Source organism: Babylonia areolata, chromosome 24 (genome assembly GCF_041734735.1).
Source record: "Babylonia areolata isolate BAREFJ2019XMU chromosome 24, ASM4173473v1, whole genome shotgun sequence".
NCBI classification, from domain to species: Eukaryota; Metazoa; Mollusca; class Gastropoda; order Neogastropoda; family Buccinidae; genus Babylonia; species Babylonia areolata.
The window spans coordinates 14,624,016-14,646,924 of NC_134899.1; positions in this window are offsets into that span (position 1 = coordinate 14,624,016).

The window sequence follows — 22,909 nt, forward strand, 5'->3', positions numbered from 1 at the left end:
ACATCAGATTTCTCTGTGTGAAATTCGGGCTGCTCTCCCCAGGGAGAGCGCGTCGCTACACTACAGCGCCACCCATTTTTTTTTTTGTATTTTTTCCTGCGTGTAGTTTTATTTGTTTTTCATATCGAAGTGGATTTTTCTACAGAATTTTGCCAGGAACAACCCTTTTGTTGCCGTGGGTTCTTTTACGTGCGCTAAATGCATGCTGCACTCGGGACTTCGGTTTATCGTCTCATCCGAATGACTAGCGTCCAGACCACCACTCAAGGTCTAGTGGAGGGGGAGAAAATATCGGCGGCTGAACCGTGATTCGAACCAGCGCACTCAGATTCTCTCGCTTCCAAGGCGGACGCGTTACCTCTAGGCCATCACTCCACTGTCCGTGAGTGTCTGGGTTCGGATCCCAGGTCTAGCCCTTTCTCCCAGGTTTGACTGGCTGGAAAGTCCAACCGAGCATCTAGTCAATCGGATGCGACAATAAACCGAAGTCCTGTATGCAACACGAAACTGGCGCACTGAAAAAGAATCCATGGCGACATAATAATAATATAATAATAGTAATGGATACTTATATAGCACACTTTTCAGAAATCTGCTCTAGGTGCTTTACAAAAACGCTTTTGTTAACATAAAACATTATATCTATGTTACATACACACACCAAAATGTGACTACACACACACACACACACACACACACACACACACACACACACACACACACACACACACACACACACACACACACACTGCATACATACATTTTAACATCCATGTGTATCTAACAGCTACCCTGTGTTGTTATCCCCTGGCAAAATTCTGTAGAAGGAATATTTACTGATTGGTACAAGCATACATATGCACACAGGCATGCACCAAGCACTTTAGATAATGGTGCCGGGCAAGCGTCTGCATTGCAAATGTAGTGTTGCGCATGATGCTTTGCCCGACCGCAGTGACGCCCCCTTGAAAAACTGAAACTGAAACCGTAATGCAATTTCAGAAATACCAAGTCTGATTCTCTTGAATACTTTTAAGTGTCGATCTATGATTTAAAACAATTACGTGTTGACATTAGTTATGTGCAGAAAGCTTCCGAAAACACTAAATTTCTAGCTATTATTAACATGAAAATCCTGTTCTTGCCATCTGCATGGAATTTGTCTTTCTTTACATACTCGATAAAATTCGCCAGTATTCTCTTGCCACTTGCATCCTTATCAAGCAAAATTCAGTATGATCTTTTATGTAATCTAGGCTCAATGATTCTCCTTAATATATTTTTTTTTACCAGGAGCTTATACATCTTATACATGATCTTATATAAATAGTCAGGCTACCTGTTTGTTTATCCACGAAAAAAAATCACAAGTTGTTCACATTTCTATTCGTAAAAAGTCTTTTGAGCGCAAATAGATGTATTATTTCCCCAAAGAAATGTTGTATTATCCAAACTCCATATATCAGCACAAGAGTTGTGGACTTTACGCACTGCTCAATGTCTCAGAATGCTGGAGTATAGAAGATGATCTATCGAAGTTGTCCACCTTTCACACGAAAATCTTCCGAAAAATCATGTGAATCGTCTGGCCCTGTTCCACATCCAAAGTACCGTACAAGTATTCGCCCAGTGTAACCAAGAAAATATGGAGAACGTCATCATCAGAAAACAGTGGAAATGGATTGCACACGTCATACGAAGGGAACAATGTAACATCACCAGGACATCCCTTCAATGGACACCAGAAGGTTGATTGATTGATTTTTTTTTAACAAAACTTTATTCAGTAAATATGTCACACATGTACAGATAGACAGCGGAGCAACAACAAGCTAACAGCTTATATCGTGCTCAGGAATGTGATTAAAATGCATTTGTTTCGTTTGACGGCTGGTGGACGCTACACAATTGCGATTATGTTGAAATACACATTTTGCAACTGCATATAAATGACAGTCATTGCATACATACATTGTTTCCTTTTTTTCTTTTTTTTTTGAGCCGCCGTGGAGATTAATATATTTAAAGAATTTACAATGAATATAAACATCATTTTTAAGATACGATTGATTGATTGATTGATTGAATCTTTAATGGGTAAAGAATTTGGCGCAGTAAAGGCCTTTTTACAATTCTGCCCATTTAACGACACAAAACATAAAAATAAACAACGACACAAAACACAGAAATAAAGAAATAAAATGAAATAAAATAATTAGAACGATGAATAAGAATAGTAACTGGAATAGTCCATTTATGGTAACAAAGCGATGAAAAAAACAATTGGTACGTTATCATGTACGTACGTACGTACGTACGTACTTACACACACACACACACACACACACACACACACACACACACACACACACACACACACACACATAAAACAAGCAAACAAAGACATACGTACACATTCACACCCACACACTCAAACACACGCAAACACACACACGCACTTACTGTTCATTTGCTAGAACGATCACACATACATTCAATTTTTCATTCATCACAGCATGGCAGCTAGTGGACTGAGTACAAGCAAGGTTGACGCAAGAGAAGAAGGCGAAAGAACACCTGGCGCAGAACAGTCGAAAGGAGAACTGGAGACCCTGAACCATACCTGGTGCACCATTCAAAGGCAGGCTCAAAACAGACCAGAAAAGAAAAAAGAAAAAAAAAGTGGCGGTTCTCCGTTGCTAGCCAGCATGTCAGAGGGCAATATCACATAAGCATGATGAATGATGGGTTGAATCTGTAAATACGATAATTTTATCAGAGTATCCAGGGAATTATTTTGCAACAAAATATAATTTGTATAGAATACACAATAAAACATTCTTGTTTCTACTGGCTAAGTCAACACATGCAGCCATAAAGCCCATAAAACCCAGTCTTGTGTCAAAACAAACTTCTGGGTATTAGAACGCATTCACAAGAGGAGCGGCTACTACATTATTAGCATGCCCTACTCTGGCGGGTAAGTAACCGTCCTTTTTCATTGCGATAACATTACTTTTATCCACGTAGAAATGTAGCACAGAAGCTGGGCGAGAGACAAACTATTCAGCTGATAATTGAGAAAGAGAAAGAGGGCGAGTAGAATTAAATGGCACTTTTGCTATGTGTTAAGGAGAGGGGAAAAAAAAGGGGGGGGGGGTAATCCAAAAGTGGGAAGGGTATATGCAATTAAGAACAGTAATGACTGGGAGAGAGAGAGAGAGAGAGAGAGAGAGAGAGAGAGAGAGAGAGAAGGGGAGGGGGGAGGGGTGGCGGATTATGCAGTACACAAGTGGAAATGGCGCTTGAAAGGTGAAGAGGGATCAACCTGACGCAGCGTACAGCCGTTTAATGAACAGGCCCGGGAGAAACATCAAAGACAACCCTGCGGGCCTGCCGACTGCGCTCCCAGTAGTGCGTGGATCGTGAGCCAATGTTCCTTCTGTCCCACCCCCACCTCCTACCCCGTCCACTCCACGCCCACCCGGCATGACGTCATCCATCATGGAGGATTGTGCATCTTGTCGCTGCCTACACAGCTGGATTAGTACAGCAACACTTGATCATGTTTGGCTAACCAGAATCGGAAATGGTATTGAAGGATTCCTTCCAAGTGTTTAAAGAAAGACTAATTGTTTGCAGGTGGCAAGAATGGGGTTTTCGTGTACTTGCACCATTTCGTGAGGGGAGTTGGTCTGCTCTTTAATAAATCATCCGTTACCGTGACCATATCCGTACACACCTCTCTCTCTCTGTTTCTGTTTGTCTGTCTCTGTCTGTCTGTCTGTCTGTCTGTCTGTCTGTCTGTCTCTCTCTCTCTCTCAAGGTAGTAAAAAAATCTATGTGTATTCTTGTACCAAGCATTTAAAATAAGAAAGACACAGTGCTCATAACAGACTGTGTACCAGTATCTTTGTGTGACGGTATAATTATTTTGTTACATACCCCTTCGTTTAGGGGCCTTGGTCTATAATGAATAAACCATTCATTCATTCATCCATTCATTCTCTCTCTCTCTCTCTCTCTCTCTCTCTCTCTCTCATTTTGTTCAGTCATTCATTCTACCCGTCTCTCTTTGTCTCTCTCTGTCTCTCTCTGTCTCTCTCTCTCTCTCTCTCTCTCTCTCTGTCCCTCTCTCTTTCCCTTCACCCCGTTCCCTCTCTCTATCCCTCTCCTCTCTCTCTCTCTGTCTCTGTCTCTCTCTCTCTCTCTCTCTCTCTCTCTGTCCCTCTCTCTTTCCCTTCACCCCGTTCCCTCTCTCTATCCCTCTCCTCTCTCTCTCTGGCTCTCACTTATTGTTATTCCCCACCCCATACCCATTGTCGATCTGTTTTCATTAGTGCTAATCGCGCCCAGGTGATGGCAGTACGCTGACTGTGGCAGGTTTACCTCAGTATCTGGGGGGGCTTTTGGCACCCGGTGGCGTGAAGGGTATGTGTCGGTCTGTCTGTTAATTAAAGGATTACTGAAGAACTACATCTGATCCTGCTTCAGGATGAGTTTGTTGTGTGTGCTTTTTGTGGGTGAGTGGGTGAATGTGTGTATAGTGGTGGTAAGTGTGTGTGTGTGTGTGTGTGTGTGTGTGTGTGTGTGTGTGTGTCTTTTTGCCTCTCTCTCTCTCTGTTGGCCATTATTTCCCCTTACTTTGAAAAAAGTCCCATTCTCTCTCTCTGTGTGTGTCTGTCTTTCTGTCTGTCTGTCTCTTCTTTGGCCATTCATAGTTATCTAGGTGGGTATGTCTTTCATTATCTATTTATTCATTCATTCATTTACTTATATAAGTTGTGTTTAACTGTCTGACACACACACATTGGGAGAAGAGAGAGAGAGAGAGAGAGAGAGAGAGAGAGAGAGAGAAGAGAGGTTCTAAATGCTCTTTCTCATTGAATGTATAAATATTTTGAGATCACCTTTTGAAATTCCCTTTTCATTTCATTTTAGTACATCAAACATAGTAACCCTCTTAAACGCATACTGCTGACACTATCTAGAATAAAACAGCGAGTGATGTAGGATGGGTAAAATTACTACTTTGAAAGTTTGTTACTGCTTTTGAATACTGTATTACATAAGTTGTGTTTTTTATAAAGTAATATCAGAAAGATTACATTTGCATGTAACGTTGTTGCTGCTGCTGTTGTTGTTGTTGTTGTCCTGTTTGTTTTGCTGCTGTTGTTTTTTTCAGTTTGTCATTATATCAAATGTTTCTTGAAGGTTGTATACTGAAAACACTTAGTATGTGTAGTCGTTTTCAAAGATTAATCGTGATTCGAGAAATGTTGCTGTTAATTAAAGTCATACGTTTTACAAACTTCTCGTTTGAGTTTATGATATTGGCCCTAAAGATAAACAGTAACACGTTTTAAACATTGTTATAAACACGTAGGTGGGTATGTTCGTACCTTTTAGAATGATTACTTATTCTTCATGTGTGTTTTGTTGTTGCTGTTTTGTTGTTGTTTTTACATTTGAAATATATTTACCTACCTTGTGTGTAGCGGACTTGTGAAATGCTGTTTTTAATGTTTTTACATTCGTGTCTTCGTCATGTATGTTAAACCTGTTGTTGTTTTTACAATCTTTTTCTACGCTGAGTGCTCCTCTTGTGATACTCCACTCGACGAATTTTTTTTCATCGTTCAGATAATGAACTTCATCTTGCCTTGCATTTCCTTGCATTTCCTTGCCTTGCCTTGCCATGCCTTGCCTTGCCTTGCATTTCCTTGCCTTGCCTTGCCTTGCCTTGCCTTGCTTTGCCTTGCCATGCCTTGCCTTGCCTTGCCTTGCCTTGCCTTGCCTTGCCTTGCCATGCCTTGCCTTGCCTTGCCTTGCCATGCCATGCCATGCCATGCCTTGCCTTGCTTTGTCTTGCTTTTTGTGACGGAATTCGTTGCTCTTTTTCTTCGTAAGAATGGTTTTGGACCATTTCTAGCAAATGGTCAGCACGTCAAAGAGTAAGACGTCGAATCGTGTGGACATTTAAGTATTGTTACGAGCCATTGTATATTGTTTCAAACCTCCAAAGCTTTTATACCATAAGAGCATCTACGCTTTACGGTTTACTTTTTGTGTACTGAAAGCTGAGGTAAAAATAAAAAGGTTAAACAGTCTACAAGTACGGAAACATTCGCTCATTCTAGGACACACCAATGCACGCCTTTGTTGCCCACTGCTCCCCATCAGATGCAGACAGAAAGATGATGACACGAGGAGGAGGGTGGTAGAATGGTTAAGACGACTATCTGCCAATGCAGTGTCCGTGAGGGCCTGAGTTCGAATCCCGGTCTCGCCCTTTCTCCTTCATATGACTGGAAATTCCAACTGAGCGTCCGGTCATTCGAATGAGACTTGGTCTAGTGTGTAGTACGCACCTGGCGCACTGACTGAAAAAGAACCCATGGCAACAAAGGTGTCCTCTGGCAAACGTCTGCAGAAGAAATCCACTCTGAGAGGCACACACACACACACACACACACACACACACACACACACACACACACACACACACACAAACACACACACACACACACACACACACACACACACACACACACACACACACACACACACACACACACACACACACACACACACACACACACGCACGCACGCACGCACGCATACACACACACATACACTTATATATATATATATATATATATATATATAGTCATCAGGATAAAAGAAAACTTGTGACCTATGTTTGAGCTTTAACATCCCGAAAGTACATAGAGCCATTCCAGTTCAACACCTCCCAACTACTGTCATTTTTGCTAATTCTATGTGTAAAGAAACACGAACCACAAGCACGTTGTGGGTCAAACAGAAACAGAGACAAACAAACAGACAGACAGACAGACAGAGAAATGAAGATCGAAACCTAACCCCTTTTTTTTATTGAGGGAAAAGGAATAAGCATCCAATGGCCTCGTATTTTCATCCTGCATTCACAAATAGATTTGTATGGGAAATACAAGAAGAAGAAGAAGAGAGAGAGAGAGAGAGACAGACAGACAGACAGACAGACAGACAGACACAGAGAGTCACTCACCAAAAAACTCCTCCCAATCCGTGTCAAAACAGTTAAAATAACTGTTAAACATGTTCCACCCAGTCACCCATTACTCCCAGAGTGCACGGAAAAAGACTTGTCCACAGCAAATACACACAAACACACACACCCACACAGCCTGAGGACAATTCCACCCGAATCACCGCCACAGACGGACTGCCTGATTGCCCGCACGAGGCATTGAGCCGACGCTATTATCCGCCCCCAGTTTACCCAAACCCTCGCACACACGAACGCAGAAGGCATCTGAGTGAAATTATCTGAGCGTCCTTACTGGTTCGGTGAGGAAAGCTTCCTCCAGATGGGCCAATGAGAAAAGGCTGCTGCTCCGGTGGATGTTCCGTGTGTGGGTTTCACTGTGCTACGGGTGAAGTCAAATCTTTCCTGACTTTAATCTGTGCCGGCGTCTGGCTCTGCCCTGTTCTACTCCGCCTCTTCTTACTGTTTTTCTCCGCCTCCTCCTCCCCCCACCCCACTTCTTTCTGTTTATCTCCTCCCCCGCTACACCCTTCTTTCTGTTTATCTCCTTCCACTCCACCCCCTTCTTTCTGTTTGCCTCCTCCTTCACCTCCCCCTTCTTTCTGTTTATCTCTGACTCATTACCCCCTTCTTTCTGTTTATCTCCTCCCCCATTACCCCCTTCTTTCTGTTTATCTCCTCCCCCACTACCCCCTTCTTTCTGTTTATCTCCTCCCCCACTACCCCCTTCTTTCTGTTTATCTCCTCCCCCACTACCCCCTTCTTTCTGTTTATCTCCTCCCCCACTACCCCCTTCTTTCTGTTTATCTCCTCCCCCTCTACCCCCTTCTTTCTGTTTATCTCCTGCCCCACTACCCTCTTCTTTCTGTTTATCTCCTCCCCAACTTCTTTCTGTTTATCTCCTCCCCCACTACCCTCTTCTTTCTGTTTATCTCCTCCCCCATTACCCCCTTCTTTCTGTTTATCTCCTCCCCCACTACCCCCTTCTTTCTGTTTATCTCCTCCCCCATTACCCCCTTCTTTCTGTTTATCTCCTCCCCCATTACCCCCTTCTTTCTGTTTATCTCCTCCCCCACTACCCCCTTCTTTCTGTTTATCTCCTCCCCCATTACCCCCTTCTTTCTGTTTATCTCCTCCACTGCCACCCCCTTCTTTCTGTTTATCTCCTCCCCCACTACGCCCTTCTTTCTGTTTATCTCCTCCCCCACTACCCCCTTCTTTCTGTTTATCTCCTCCCCCTCTACCCCCTTCTTTCTGTTTATCTCCTGCCCCACTACCCTCTTCTTTCTGTTTATCTCCTCCCCCACTCCCCCCTTCTTTCTCTTTATCTCCTCCCCCATTACCCTCTTCTTTCTGTTTATCTCCTCCCCCATTACCCCCTTCTTTCTGTTTATCTCCTCCCCCCCCCATTACCCCCTTCTTTCTGTTTATCTCCTCCCCCTCTACCCCCTTCTTTCTGTTTATCTCCTCCCCCACTACCCCCTTCTTTCTGTTTATCTCCTCCCCCACTACGCCCTTCTTTCTGTTTATCTCCTCCCCCCCCATTACCCCCTTCTTTCTGTTTATCTCCTCCCCCACTACCCCCTTCTTTCTGTTTATCTCCTCCCCCACTACCCCCTTCTTTCTGTTTATCTCCTCCCCCCATTACCCCCTTCTTTCTGTTTATCTCCTCCCCCACTACCCCCTTCTTTCTGTTTATCTCCTCCCCCCCCCCATTACCCCCTTCTTTCTGTTTATCTCCTCCCCCACTACCCTCTTCTTTCTGTTTATCTCCTCCCCCCCCCCCATTACCCCCTTCTTTCTGTTTATCTCCTCCCCCACTACCCCCTTCTTTCTGTTTATCTCCTCCCCCACTACCCTCTTCTTTCTGTTTATCTCCTCCCCCATTACCCTCTTCTTTCTGTTTATCCCCTCCCCCACTACCCTCTTCTTTCTGTTTATCTCCTCCCCCAATACGCCCTTCTTTCTGTTCATCTCCTCCCCTATTACCCCCTTCTTTCTGTTCATCTCCTCCCCTATTACCCCCTTCTTTCTGTTTATCTCCTCCCCCACTCCCCCCTTCTTTCTGTTTATCTCCAACCCAGTACAACATTGTTTCTGTTTTTCTCAGACCAACAACCCCATTCTCTCCCCCCCCCCCCAGCCACCCCTTGTTTCCGTACTCTTCCGACCTCCCCCCCCCCCCCTTCTGTCTATCACCGTCTCCGACTCTTCTTCCATTTTCTTCCACTCCGCACCCTCTTTTTCTGTGTTTCTCTAACACCACCACCACTCCACCCATTTATTCTCTTTTTCTCCGCCTTCCCCCCCCCCTCACTCACCCACATCCTCCACTAATTTATGTTTCACTCCGCCCACACACACACCCCGCCCACTCATGCCATTCCTTCTGTTTTTCTAAGCCCAACTCCCACTTCTCCCCCCCCCCCCCCCCCCACACCCCCCTCCCCATTCCCCCCACCCAAGGGCCCTCTCCATCCTGACCTAACCACCACTTCCCCCGCTTTCATACCCACTTTCTCTGTACTCGTCCCCCTCCTCCATCCTTCCGATGTCATGCTGTGACCCAGAGTTGCTGGATGTCAACACCTGAGTGAGGCACGTGTTTAGGAGACCCTGTCCAATCAACAGAAAATGGTTTGCTGATGAAGGATGATGACAGGAAACACATTTCGGGCGAGGAGTGAACGTAGCTGCGTGTGTCCTGCTTTAACTCTCTCCATACGAACGGCGAAAGAGACGACGTTAACAGCGTTTCACCCCAATTACCATCATCAAAATATTGCAAGAGGAAGGCTCTTATACTGAAGAGGTGAATGTTGACAAAGAATACCACAATTCCTACGACGAAAGCTAATGGTTGGGTCATTCAGACACCCACTGGACACCCACTGACAGACGGTCTGTGTTATAGGCTTGCTCTTGCCCTGGCCTGAGAACAGTATGAGTTGACAAAGTAACGAGCACGTACTAAATGTCCCATGACTTCCCCCTTGGGAAGTGGACCTCAACCCCTGATATACAGCCAGGACTTCATCCCTCTTCAGACAGCCAGGACTTCATCCCTCTTCAGACAGCCAGGACCTCATCCCTCTTCAGACAGCCAGGACTTCATCCCTCTTCAGACAGCCAGGACCTCATCCCTCTTCAGACAGCCAGGTCATCCCTCTTCAGACAGCCAGGTCACCCCTCTTCAGACAGCCAGGACTTCATCCCTCTTCAGACAGCCAGGACATCATCCCTCTTCAGACAGCCAGGACTTCATCCCTCTTCAGACAGCCAGGACCCCCGCCCCCTCCTCATGTACTCACACACTCTCGCGCACACACACACACACACACACACACACACACATACTCGCGCACACTCACACAATCGTCCAATACCGCATGTAACGTGAAATGAAAATATTACTGTTACAACTTCTACTTGCCAACATGCCGGAGGACATACTGGGCATTAAAAAAAAACCACTTCTACTGCTACTTCTATACACGTACACACAATGGCATGCAAACTCTCTCTCTCACACACACACACACACACACACACACACACACACACACACACACACACACACACACACCGAGGTACCGTGTGCAGCATGCACAAAGCGCACATAAAAATACCCAACCCACAGCAATAAAAGGGCTGTCCCTAGCAGAGTTCTGCAGATAAATCCACTTCGGTTCCTAGGAAAACAAATAAAATGTGGGCAGAAAAATGGGGGGGGGGGGGGGGAGAGAAAAAAAAGTGGCGTTCTCAGGGGAGAGCAGCCCGAATTTCACACAGTGAAATCTGTTGTGACAAAAGATTAACACAATAGAATACAATACAATACAATGCAATGCAAATACAATATAATACAATACAGTCTGTAATACCTCTGTCAAAAACAACAGCTTACCTTGACTTCCAGCACCTGCTCATTGGAGTGAATGGAAAGAAAACAGGTATACGTGTAGCGCTGTGTGATGTGTCGATCAGAGGGCTGTATTGTTCCGAGGTGTGAACAGCCAGGACAGCAGTGCGCTCCATCCACCGCTCCAGTCCTTGATCTCAATGCATTCAGTCGCCACATCTCTCTCTCTCTGTCTCTCTGTCTCTGTGTGTCTGTCTGTCTCTGTCTCCCTGTCTCTGTCTCTCAGTGTATCTCCATCCCTTGTGCCAGATTCACTTTTATTCTCAAGAAACGCCACTGCGTTCAGACAAATCTATATACGCTAAAACAAATCTTCTAGGCAGACGCGCTCACTCTCTCCACGCGAGTCTGCGCTCGGCCGGGGAATGAGAGAGGGGGGGGGGGCGGGGGGAGGGGGGGGGAGAGAGTAGTACCAAGCTTGAAGGGAAAGTACTGAACAACTAACCTCTTCACAGCTTATCCACGTTGAAAGAGTTTTCTCCCTTATACTTTTTCCCGCGTTTCTTCTGCTCGCCCCACTACACAATCCTTTGATCTCGATCTTGTTCATGTAGCCACTTACCATTAAAAACTGATTAAATGTCAACAATTAAATGCTAGGACAGGTATGATGTTTTCCAGTATGTTAATTCAATGTATTCCAGCTATTCAAAGAAGAAAAGTGACGTCTTCGCACTCTCTGGTGTCGTGATCTGCGTGCGAAGGGCTAAAGATCCATTTTACTCCCAGAAAGAACCTGAAAGAAGAAAGAGCATTCATCTAAAAAGTCTTCATGTTGCTGTGTTTGGGGGGACGAGGATTTCTACAACTTGGGGACAGTGACTGTGTCAAGAGAGAACTGAAACAGGTATTCACCACTTCATTTGTCAGCGAATAGCCTCGGCCATATGCCATCCTGTTATTCTAGCAAGCATTTTTATACAGTGTTTTTTTGTTTTTGTTTTTTTTTTCTTCCTCACAATATGACAGCAACATCATTATCACTAATATCAAGCCTTGTCGATCAGTTCTGAGTGCTGGTAACTGAAATGCATAAAACAGAGCCACTGAGTCAGTGACTGCTGACAAACGACCACTTGTGCGAATGCAGATTGCAAAATATCTTCACGATAGCCTGTCTTAGTTTATGTCCTGAGTCATATCTTAAAGTCTAACGATTCAGATGAGCGAAATCCTATGATATATCAAGATTGATGTCCGATTACTTGGCTGAATTTTGTTTCTGGTAAACGTAAGAATCAATGTAACTTCCATGCAAAGCAGAAAGTACTACTGTTTTTTTGATAAAATAATAGACCGATTGTTATCAAAAAGCAAAATTTGGTACTGACAAAATATTTCCAGAGAAAATGAATTTGTCCGTGTTTAACACACACACACACACACACACACACACACACACGCATGCACGCACGCACGCATGCACACACGCACGCATGCACACACACACACACACACACACACAACCGATCAAAAGAAAGAGTCGCATTGTTCACAAACATGAACCCAAAAGCAGCAGGTATATCGTCACAGGATACGCCTACAGACATTTACGTCATAGGACACAGCCCCGTGGGTGTGACGGAACTGACGTCAAAACGACGAAAGCAGAAGAAAGGGACGTCATTAGCAAGCGTGGAACAGGAAGCGACATCAGCGCCTGTCTCTTTCTGTGTGCATGTGTGTGTGTGTGTGTGTGTGTGTGTAAGGTTCGGGGGAGGGGTGTGGTGTGGTGTGGTGGGGTGTGTCTGTGTGCGCACGCCTGTGTATACTCATTTATTTCTATCTGATATATATATATATGAATTTTTGTTTTTATTAGATATCAGTTTATTTCATAATGGTCCTACTTTATTTTATTCCACATTTCGATTAGTGATATCTCTGTACCCATGCTTTGACAATAAACCGGTCTTCAGTCTTGGAAGGGGACAGTGGAGCATACATAATAAACCCTTCAAGGCAACTGTAGACTCTACGGAATACTCTTGGAAACGACCATGTGCTGTTTGTTGCGTGTGTGTGTGGGAGGGCGGGGGGGGGATGGGGACCTTTAAAAAAAATGTTACTGCATTTATTTGTATCGTAGCTACGCCTGTTTTAGTTTTTGTTTGGTTTTGGGGTTTTTTTTTCCGGGGATTTTTTGCGCTTTATAAGAATATCAATTTTGTGAAACGCCACTTACAGCTTAGTGACGTTGCCAGAGGAGGTAAGAGTGTGTGTGCCTCGGAAATATATTTTTACTTCTGATGTCATCGTTGGTGTGGAAGCTTTGTTGAGATCTGCCGTGAACTGTCGTAAATGTCTCACACTGTCTCCCCCTCTTCCTCTCTCGTGTTCGGGAAGGATGGAGGGGTGGGGATATGTTGTGTGTGTGTGTGTGTGTGTGTGTGTGTGTGTGTGGATGTGTGTGTGTGGATGTGTGTGTGTGTGTGTGTGTGTGTGTGTGTGTGGATGTGTGTGTATGTGGATGTGTGTGTGTGTGTGGATGTGTGTGTGTATGTGGATGTGTGTGTGTGTATGTGTGGATGTGTGTGTGTATGTGTGTGTGTATGTGGATGTGTGTGTGTGTGTGTGTGGATGTGTGTGTGTGGATGTGTGTGTATGTGGATGTGTGTGTGTGGATGTGTGTGTGTGTGTGTGTGGATGTGTGTGTGTGTGTGTGTGTGTGGATGTGTGTGTATGTGGATGTGTGTGTATGTGGATGTGTGTGTGTGTGTATGTGGACGTGTGTGTGTGTGGATGTGTGTGTGTGTGTATGTGGATGTGTGTGGATGTGTGTGTATGTGGATGTGTGTGTATGTGGATGTGTGTGTGTGGATGTGTGTGTGTGGATGTGTGTGTATGTGTGTGTGTGTGTGTGGATGTGTGTGTATGTGGATGTGTGTGTATGTGCGCACGCGGGCGACGCTCATATGTTGTGTTGTAATCATGACATCAGTGACTTTCCAAACATTAATATCTTAATTGATTTCATAAACTGTGTATTTTCACAGCCAGACAATGAGCGTGGGTTAGGGTGTGGCGTGTTAAAAAAAAAAAAGGTGCAGTGCTGACAATCATTAGGCCTGCAGCGTTGGGGGAAACAAGAGCAGTTTCTGTTCAAATAAAAAGAAACTCCTTTTATTCTCATCCCTGTTTTAAACATACAGATTCTGTATCGTCTTTTTCATTCATGCTTTATTTCCAGGTCTTCTTCTTCTTCTTCTTCTTCTGCGTTCGTGGGCTGCAAGTCCCACGTTCACTCATATGCATACGAGAGGGCTTTTACGTGTATGACCGTTTTTACCCCGCCATGTAGGCAGCCATACTCCGTTTTCGGGGGTATTTCCGGGTCTATATATATATATGCATGTATGTATGTATATATATATATATATATTATATTAACACAGTGTGAATGAACCCTGCCTCTTAGAGCCTTCTCCTCCTTCCTTCTTCTTCTTCTTCCTCTTCTTTTATTATGTATGCTCCACTGTCCCCTTCCAAGACTGAAGACCGGTTTATTGTCAAAGCATGGGTACAGAGATATCACTAATCGAAATGTGGAATAAAATAAAGTAGGACCATTGTGAAATAAACTGATATTTAATAAAACAAAAATTCATATATATATATATATATATATATAAATAGAAATAAATGAGTATACACACGCGTGCGCACACAGACACACCCCACCCCACCACACCACACCCTTCCCCCCGAACCTTACACACACACACACACACACACACACACACACACACACACACATGCACACAGAAAGAGACAGAGACTGACAGACAGACAGATATAGAATATAGCGGGAGACAGAGAGAGATACAGACAGACAAGATACAGACAAAGAGGAACAGACACTAAAGAACATCGCACAGGAAAGGGTATATATATATATATATATATACACACACATGGGAGGAGGACTTTTGTTTAATGTCCCGTCACATATCGGTGATTGGAGACATTTTGTTAAAGTATTTATGAATACATTTGAATATTATCGGTTAGAAGGGATGGGAGATGTGAATGAATGGAGGGTTGGGGGGAAACTGGGCAAATGAGGGTGAAATTTGGAGAGAAAAAAAATCTAAATACAATTACAGGAAATTACTTAAAGGACTTCGTAACAGAGAAGTCGTTCAACTGACAAGCGAAATACATACACACACACCCCCCACCTCCAACCCCCCACAGACCCATCCACACACCCTATATATATATATATATATATATATATAATTCAACAGCGTCATTGTTTATCCATTATTTTACTTCCCCGATGTGGCAGCTAAATCTGAGGGTTGTATCGTCATGTACAGGAAGCTGACAGTGTGTTTGATATCCCTACGTAAAAGACGTACGTAAATGGAACGGGAAAAGGATAGTACTTTTTTTTTCCTCTCCCACACACACACACGCACGCACACAACACACACACACACACACACACACACACAAACACCCACCCACACACACACACGTCAGACAGAAAACAAGGTAACCCAGAACACGGAGATGGTGGTGAAACATAAGACGAAGGTGGTGAAACAGATCACAAAGATTGTAAAAACAGAACACAAAGAAAGATAGAATACAAATAAGCCAAGACAGAACGCAAAGATGATGGTAAGATATAGTGTGTGTGTGTGTGTGTGTGTGTCTGTATGTCTGTCTGTGTCTGTGTATGCCTGTGTGTGTGTGTGTGTGTCTGCTTGAAGTGAAACAGGATGACTGCAGGACATTCTGGCAAGACAATATTTCAGAAGAGAGAAGAAAAAAAAAACCCAGAAGCAAAGTAGTCGGGAGGTTGGCGAAAAGATCCTCAGGATATGGGTGTAAGTTTCTTTCCAAGCATGATATGAACACTATACTGTGTACAATTATGCGCATTAGTTCCTTCCTTGCAACATATAGGCCTTCTGGAGCACACAACAACAACAACAACAAAACCAACAAAAGACGCATGTGAGCAATCTTTGAAGATTGATGGAATACAAGAATTGCCCATCATTATGAAATCACACAGACAAGGAACTGAACATGAAGGTTTTTTGTTGTTTTTTTTACATGTCTTTCATTTCCGTCACTTAAGCACTTCATGCGTGTAGCACTCACCAGAAAGGAAAAGAAAAGAAAACAAACTGTGCTTCGGAGACTTGTCTGCGACTATGGTTAAAAAAAAGTTACAATTTCATCAGGACGAAAAGAATGCCAGACAAAGTGCCAACAATAATTATTGTCTGGTGCCTGCTTGTGGCACGTGCAAAGCCTTCACGTGCACTGTTCGATCGAAAGTATTAGTGTGTGTGTGTGTGTGTGTGTGTGTGTGTGTGTGTGTGTGTGTGTGTGTGTGTGTGTGTGTGTGCGACGGGGGGTGGGGGGGAAAGGTGGGTGGATGGGTGTGTGGGTGGGTGGGGGTGGGGTGTGTGCATGTATCTGTGTCTGTGCGAGAGAGAAAAAGAGAAAGATACATATAGAGAGAGACACAGACAGAGAAAATGATAACGACACGTATCAATAACACGTGGATTACACATTACCGCGCGCGCACACACGCACTCTCATGCGCACACACGCAAATATTCACACACACACACACACACACACACATATATATATATATATATATATATATATATATATATTGCTCTACACACACATATACTCGCAAACACACACACACACACACACACACACACACACACACACACACATGGAAGAAAAACATGTAACATCCCTCGTGAGTAATGAGTGTGTGAATTGTGATAAAGATGCACTTTTGATGATGACATGATACATTGTTACACTTTTATTTGACACATGGTGGACAGTTGAGTTGCACACCTTTGCAAAATGATTTAATTTTCCGCATGCTCTGCATTGCTTTCGTTTTGCTGGACACTCATGCTGGTGTGGTAGATTACCTCCACAGTAGTGACAATTTCTGTTGCGACCACCACGAAAATTATTTTGACGACGTCTGCTGGAGTTGCCTCTTGAAGTGTGTGTGCTGTAGTGATTTCTGGGTTGAGAATTCTGAGAGTAGGCTGAACCAGACTGCTGTGGCTTGTGATGTGTACCACGTGATGATGAACCTCTGAAATGTGAAGAACCATGACGACTAGATCTACCACAGTGTTATCTTCTGAGATGCTGAGACCTTTCACTGATTTTTTTTCCCATTTCCGACAGTTCAAGACTACGAGCTTCTGCTAGTGTTTGTGTCAGTGTCAAATTATCACGAAGAGCACGTCTTCTGAGTCTCTGTGACTCACATCCATAAATAATGTAAGTCAAGATCTCTCTTTGAACATCATCAAATTCACACGTGCTAGCATGGCTTCTCTGACGCGTGTAATATGAATCGATAGTCTCCCCTTCATTCTAATGAGCTTGGCGAAATTTATAAATTTCATATGATGTGTTCTTGTTGGGTGCGAAGTGTGTTGTGAATGAATCCTTGACGATAGTGTACGCATCACGTGTATCATCTGCACCCGATGCTCGTCGGTAAGTTCGTTCGTTTATTTATTTATAGTCTGTTCATCTAAGACGATGATATTAGACTGGACTCGTCGATAAACGTATCATAGCTGTCGTTGGTTTCTTCACCAATGTAATGTAATAATAGTGCTTTTTTTCCTAGCATTTGCATTAATATTCATCCCACACATGAGGTTTTCGAAAAGATTTATCCATTTTACCCATCTTACTCCAGTCGATTGTTCGTCTAAATGAACCTCATAGGGAACGGAGGCAATGTCATGACGCTGGCGAAGTTTTGATCTAAAACTGCTAGTTACTTCAAATTCGACGTTCGAAACATCAACTAAATTAATAAGACATACCTCGTCGCCAGTTTGATGTCGTATCTTATGTATGGCACGCATACAAACTTACTATGACAACGGAAAAGGATATGAAACAAAACTGTACTGCTCAGCCTATCTTCGTTTCATACAACGGAAATCCACAGGGCCGGCTCTCTGAGCATGCGCAAAATAACAAGGGACAAAAATCATTATGTTTTCACTTTCAAAAACAAGGTACATCAAGGTACATCAAAAACAGTAAAATAAACAAAACCCATCATTAACACGAAGACGACACGGCAACCACCACCACCAACACCACCATCACTAACACCGACAACAACAACATAATAATGAATTTTTGTTTGTGACTGGCTGATTTTGATTCAGACAGACGGAGGCTATATACAAATAATTGAACAAACAAAAGGGTGCGTCTTGTTGTCGAAACTACTATGGCAATGTCCATTTAGTGCACGTGTGCGTACGTGCATGACATGCTAATTTTGACAAACTGGCAGACGTATATACAAATAATTGAACAAAATAAGGTGGGGTCTTGACTTCGAAACTACTGTGGCAAGGTTCATTTGATGCTTCTGGGATTCCATGTTGTGTGTGTGTGCGTCTGTGTGTATGTGAGTGTGTGTGTGTGTGTGTGTGGGGGGGGGGGGGGTGATGAGTGTGCATATGTATGTGTGTGAAAGACAGAGAGTATAGGTGTGTGTGTGTGTGTGTGTGTGTGTGTGTGTGTGTGTGCGTGCGTGCGTGTGTGTGTATGCACGTATGTGTTTGTGAATGTGTGAGTATGTGTGATTGTGTGTGTACGTATGTGTGTGTATGTGACTCTGTGTAAATGTGTGCGTGTGTGTGCGCGCGTGTGTGTGTAAATGTGTGAGTGTGTGTGACTGTGCATGTGAGTGTGCGCGCGCTCGCGCGAGCGCGCGCGCGTGTGTGAATGTGTGCACGTGTGTGTGCTCTTGTGTGTGCATGTGTGTGTGCGCCTGTGTTTGTTTGTGCGTGTGTTGTGTATGTTTACGTGCGTGCGTTCGTGCGTACGCTCGTGCGAGCGTGCTTGCGTGTGTGTCTATGCGTGCGTGTAATTCTGTGTGAACAGTAAACAATTCAAGGCTTAAAAGTAACTAATAACACGTGTCCATTAGCAGGCTGCAACACAGCCTTTTTCGCAGACGATAGTGAATTGGAGCTGTGTGACGCACACCATCATGAGCAAACAACTTGTGTGACGACAACAGGAGAACACGAGACAGACGTAAGAAAGAAATTAACTCCCTTCACACCCCTCGCACATTTGACTGATATGGTATCAGTGTACGAGTGTTACAAATGGTGAGGTTATATGAAAAAGAAGAAGATAAAAGAAAGCTGTACGTGTATGTGCTCTTTTTCTTCGCTCCCCGCCTTGTTCACATACAGACACAGACACTGACAAACACACACACACACACACACACACACACACATATGCTTCCCAGTTGTGTGACGTGTTCTGTAAAATTTTCAACTGGTCTCTGAAGGACTGCTCTGTCCCCAGCATCTGGAAAAAAATCTACTATCTGTCCTATCCCCAAGAAAAAGAACCCAGCCGCACTAAATGATTACCGTCCTGTTGCCCTGACTTCAATAGTGATGAAATGCTTTGGAAAAAAATGTTCTCCGCCATCTTCTTTCTTTCACTGAACAGCAGCTTGACTCTCTTCAGTTTGCTATAAAGCACACAGAAGTAATAATAATAATGGATACTTATATAGCACACTATCCAGAAATCTGCTCTAGGTGCTTTACAAAAACGCTTTTGTTAACATAAAACATTATATCTATGTTACATACACACACCAAAATGTGACACACACACACACACACACACACACACACGCACGCACGCACGCACGCACACACTGCATACATACCTTTTAACATACATGTGTATCTAACAGCTACCCTAACACATACGCACACATAGGCAGGCACAAACTTACATAAACACACGCACACACAATACACATTCATATACATGCATGTAGTTAAGTACACATACATATGTATACACACATAGTCAAGCACACCTAACGAAAAGGAAGTGGATCTGCCACAATTGAACTTATTGCTGAGGGAAAAGGTGAGTTTTGAGACGAGATTTAAAAGATGCGAGGGAATCAGAATGACGGAGGTTATCAGGGAGCTTGTTCCACGTCTTTGGCGATTGAAAAGAAAACGATCTGTGTCCATAGGTCTTACTTCTGACGTGAGGTATCCTGAGAAGTCGAGTATCAGAGGAAGAACGGAGCTGGCGAGACGGGGTATAGATATGGATGAGTTCAGAAAGGTACTTGGGGCCAGATCCGTTGACTGCAGAAAAGGTCAGAGTGGATAGCTTATAGACTATTCGATCAGAAACAGGCAACCAGTGGAGAGACTGAAGGAGAGGAGAAACATGATCAAATTTAGAAGCTCTGCAAATGAGTCTGGCAGCGTTATTCTGAATTCGTTGGAGTCTGTCTAACAGGTATTTGGGAAGGCCGGCCAAAAGACAGTTGCAGTAATCCAATCTTGAGAGAACCAGAGAGCATACAAGTGTCTTGGTTGCATCAGTTGAGAGATAGTGGCGGATAGAGCTGATTCTACGCAGTTCCAAATAGGCAACTTTACAGATATTCGAAATGTGCTGTTGGAAGGAAAGAGACTGGTCCAGGATTACACCAAGACTGCGAACAGAGGGAGAAAGTGAAACAGGTGTGCTATTGATCAGAACAGAGTCAGGAAAGGAAGGATGTTGACGAAACGTCTTTGGACAGGTTATCATTAATTCAGTCTTATCATCATTTAATTGCAGCTTGTTGAGAGTCATCCAGTCCTTTAGGCCAGCAATGCACTCCTGTGTTTGAGTCACCAGTGCATCAAATTCAGCTATGGAAGCCGACTGATAAAGTACTGACGATGCTATCCTAACTCTCCTTCATAATGCTTTCCTTCATTTGAATAACACGGGATGTTTTGTTCGTATCCTTTTTGTTGACTTTTCTTCTGCTTTTAACACAATACAACCTCATCTCCTTGCCCTCAAACTGCAAGGCTTGGATGTTGATCCGAAGCTTACTCTTTGGATAGTAAGTTTTCTTCTCAATGGAACTCACTCCATCCGCTTTCATTCTGCCCACTCTTCTCTGAACTCTACTTCTACTGGTGCACCCCAAGGTACAGTGCTGTCCCCTGTTCTATTTACACTGTACACAAATGACTGCAGAGGCACGGAGGAAACTCCTGTCATAAAATATTCTGATGATTCAGCTATTGAAGATCTGTCCAACTCTGATGCTATTTATTTCAGTGAAATTAGAAAGTTTTGTTCTTGGTGTGAGGAAAACTATCTGGATCTCAACGTATTGAAAACAAAAGAAATGTTAATAGATTTTCGGAAAGACCCCTTGCCTGTAGCTAACCTTGTTATTGTTGGCCAAACAGTGGAGAGGGTCAATGAATATAGATATTTAGGGACCATCTTAGGCAATAAGCTGACTTTTGACAGAAATGTTGATTCCATTCATAAGAAATGTCAATCTAGAATTTTTTGTTTACAGAAGCTTAGAAATGTTGGTATAAATTCAACTATTCTTCAAAGTTATTATCGATGTTGTATTGAGTCCGTGCTCACAGTTTCATTTATGTGCTTGTATGGAAGTTTGGGAGTGAGGAGTAAGCGTGTTTTGAACGATGTCATGAGTATTTGCAGTAAAATTGTTGGAGTGAAACAAGGTAGTATGCAAGAGCTGTATGAAAGTCGAGTGGTTAAAAAAGCAGGCAGATAGCAACTGACTACACCCATATTTTAGCAAAGTATTATGAGCTATTGCCATCAGGACGACGCTACAGAACTTTTAAGTTGAAATCCAGAGCTCTGAAGACTTTTATTCCACGTTCAATCCACCTTTTAAATTCTTGAGAACTGTGTGTGTGTGTGTGTGTGTGTGTGTGTGTGTGTGTGTGTGTGTGTGTGTGTGTGTGTTTGTGTTTACTGAGCTTAAAAACGTGAGCATTGGTTATTATTGTGGCCGTGTACCGAGTGGTTCTAATAGGGTACGGATGGTACAAAAGAACTAAACTAAATGATTGAATGAAAGGATAGTCGAGAAGAATTCCCGTGCACAGGCCAGGAACATATAGAGGCCAGTCACAAATGAGTTTTTCAATTGTTTTATTTACAATAGTTATAACATAAAAAGAGAAAACTAAGAAGAGAAGAACTAAGAGAAGAAATAATGAGAAGACAGTGTCTGGAATGACACAAACAAATGTCATAAGCACAACATGTCGACACAGGTGAATAGTAAAGCACATGTATACATATTACATGGAAAGACTATCACTCGGGTTTGGGATACACAACAACATAATGCATATGTGTAAAGACCAAACGCTGACATCAAATGACATTTCTAATACATTTAAATAGCGCAGTTAAAGTGATTGAAGCGATGCTGACTTAGTGAAAGTACACTGACAGTATAGATTAGGTAAAGCTTATACTGTGTCAAAGTGACTCAAATGAATCAGTTTATCATGTTGCATTATACTGGAGTAAGCCGTATAGGAGAGAGCATGACAACTAAATTACAGTTAACAGACTGATACATATCAGGTGGTTTTAACCAATAACTGATATTAATCCAACACTATCTTGTAATCACAACAGCAGAATACTACACACATCTTAGAGTACTTTGCGCACTGTAGCAGTACAACTGATATTAGCATGAAAGATAATACCTGAATAACAAACAAGATAGATAATCAGTGGCTTAGATATAATACTGGTAAACTGATAGACCAGATAGTAAGTGAAGAACCATCATGGCTTAACCATTAAGTGGTGAATGAACTTTATGCACTCACTAGAACATTCTGGAACAAACTATCTGTGTCCAGAGACGTCACTGACTGTGACGTTAAGAAGAATCAAATGGACTACTGCTCTGAGCATATGACGACATGGCGATTTTCTAGATCAATCATAGCCGATCTGTGACTAACATGTCAAAGCAATAACTGAACAAAGAATTAACTGAACAAAGCAACAACTGAACATACTCATATGAACACAAG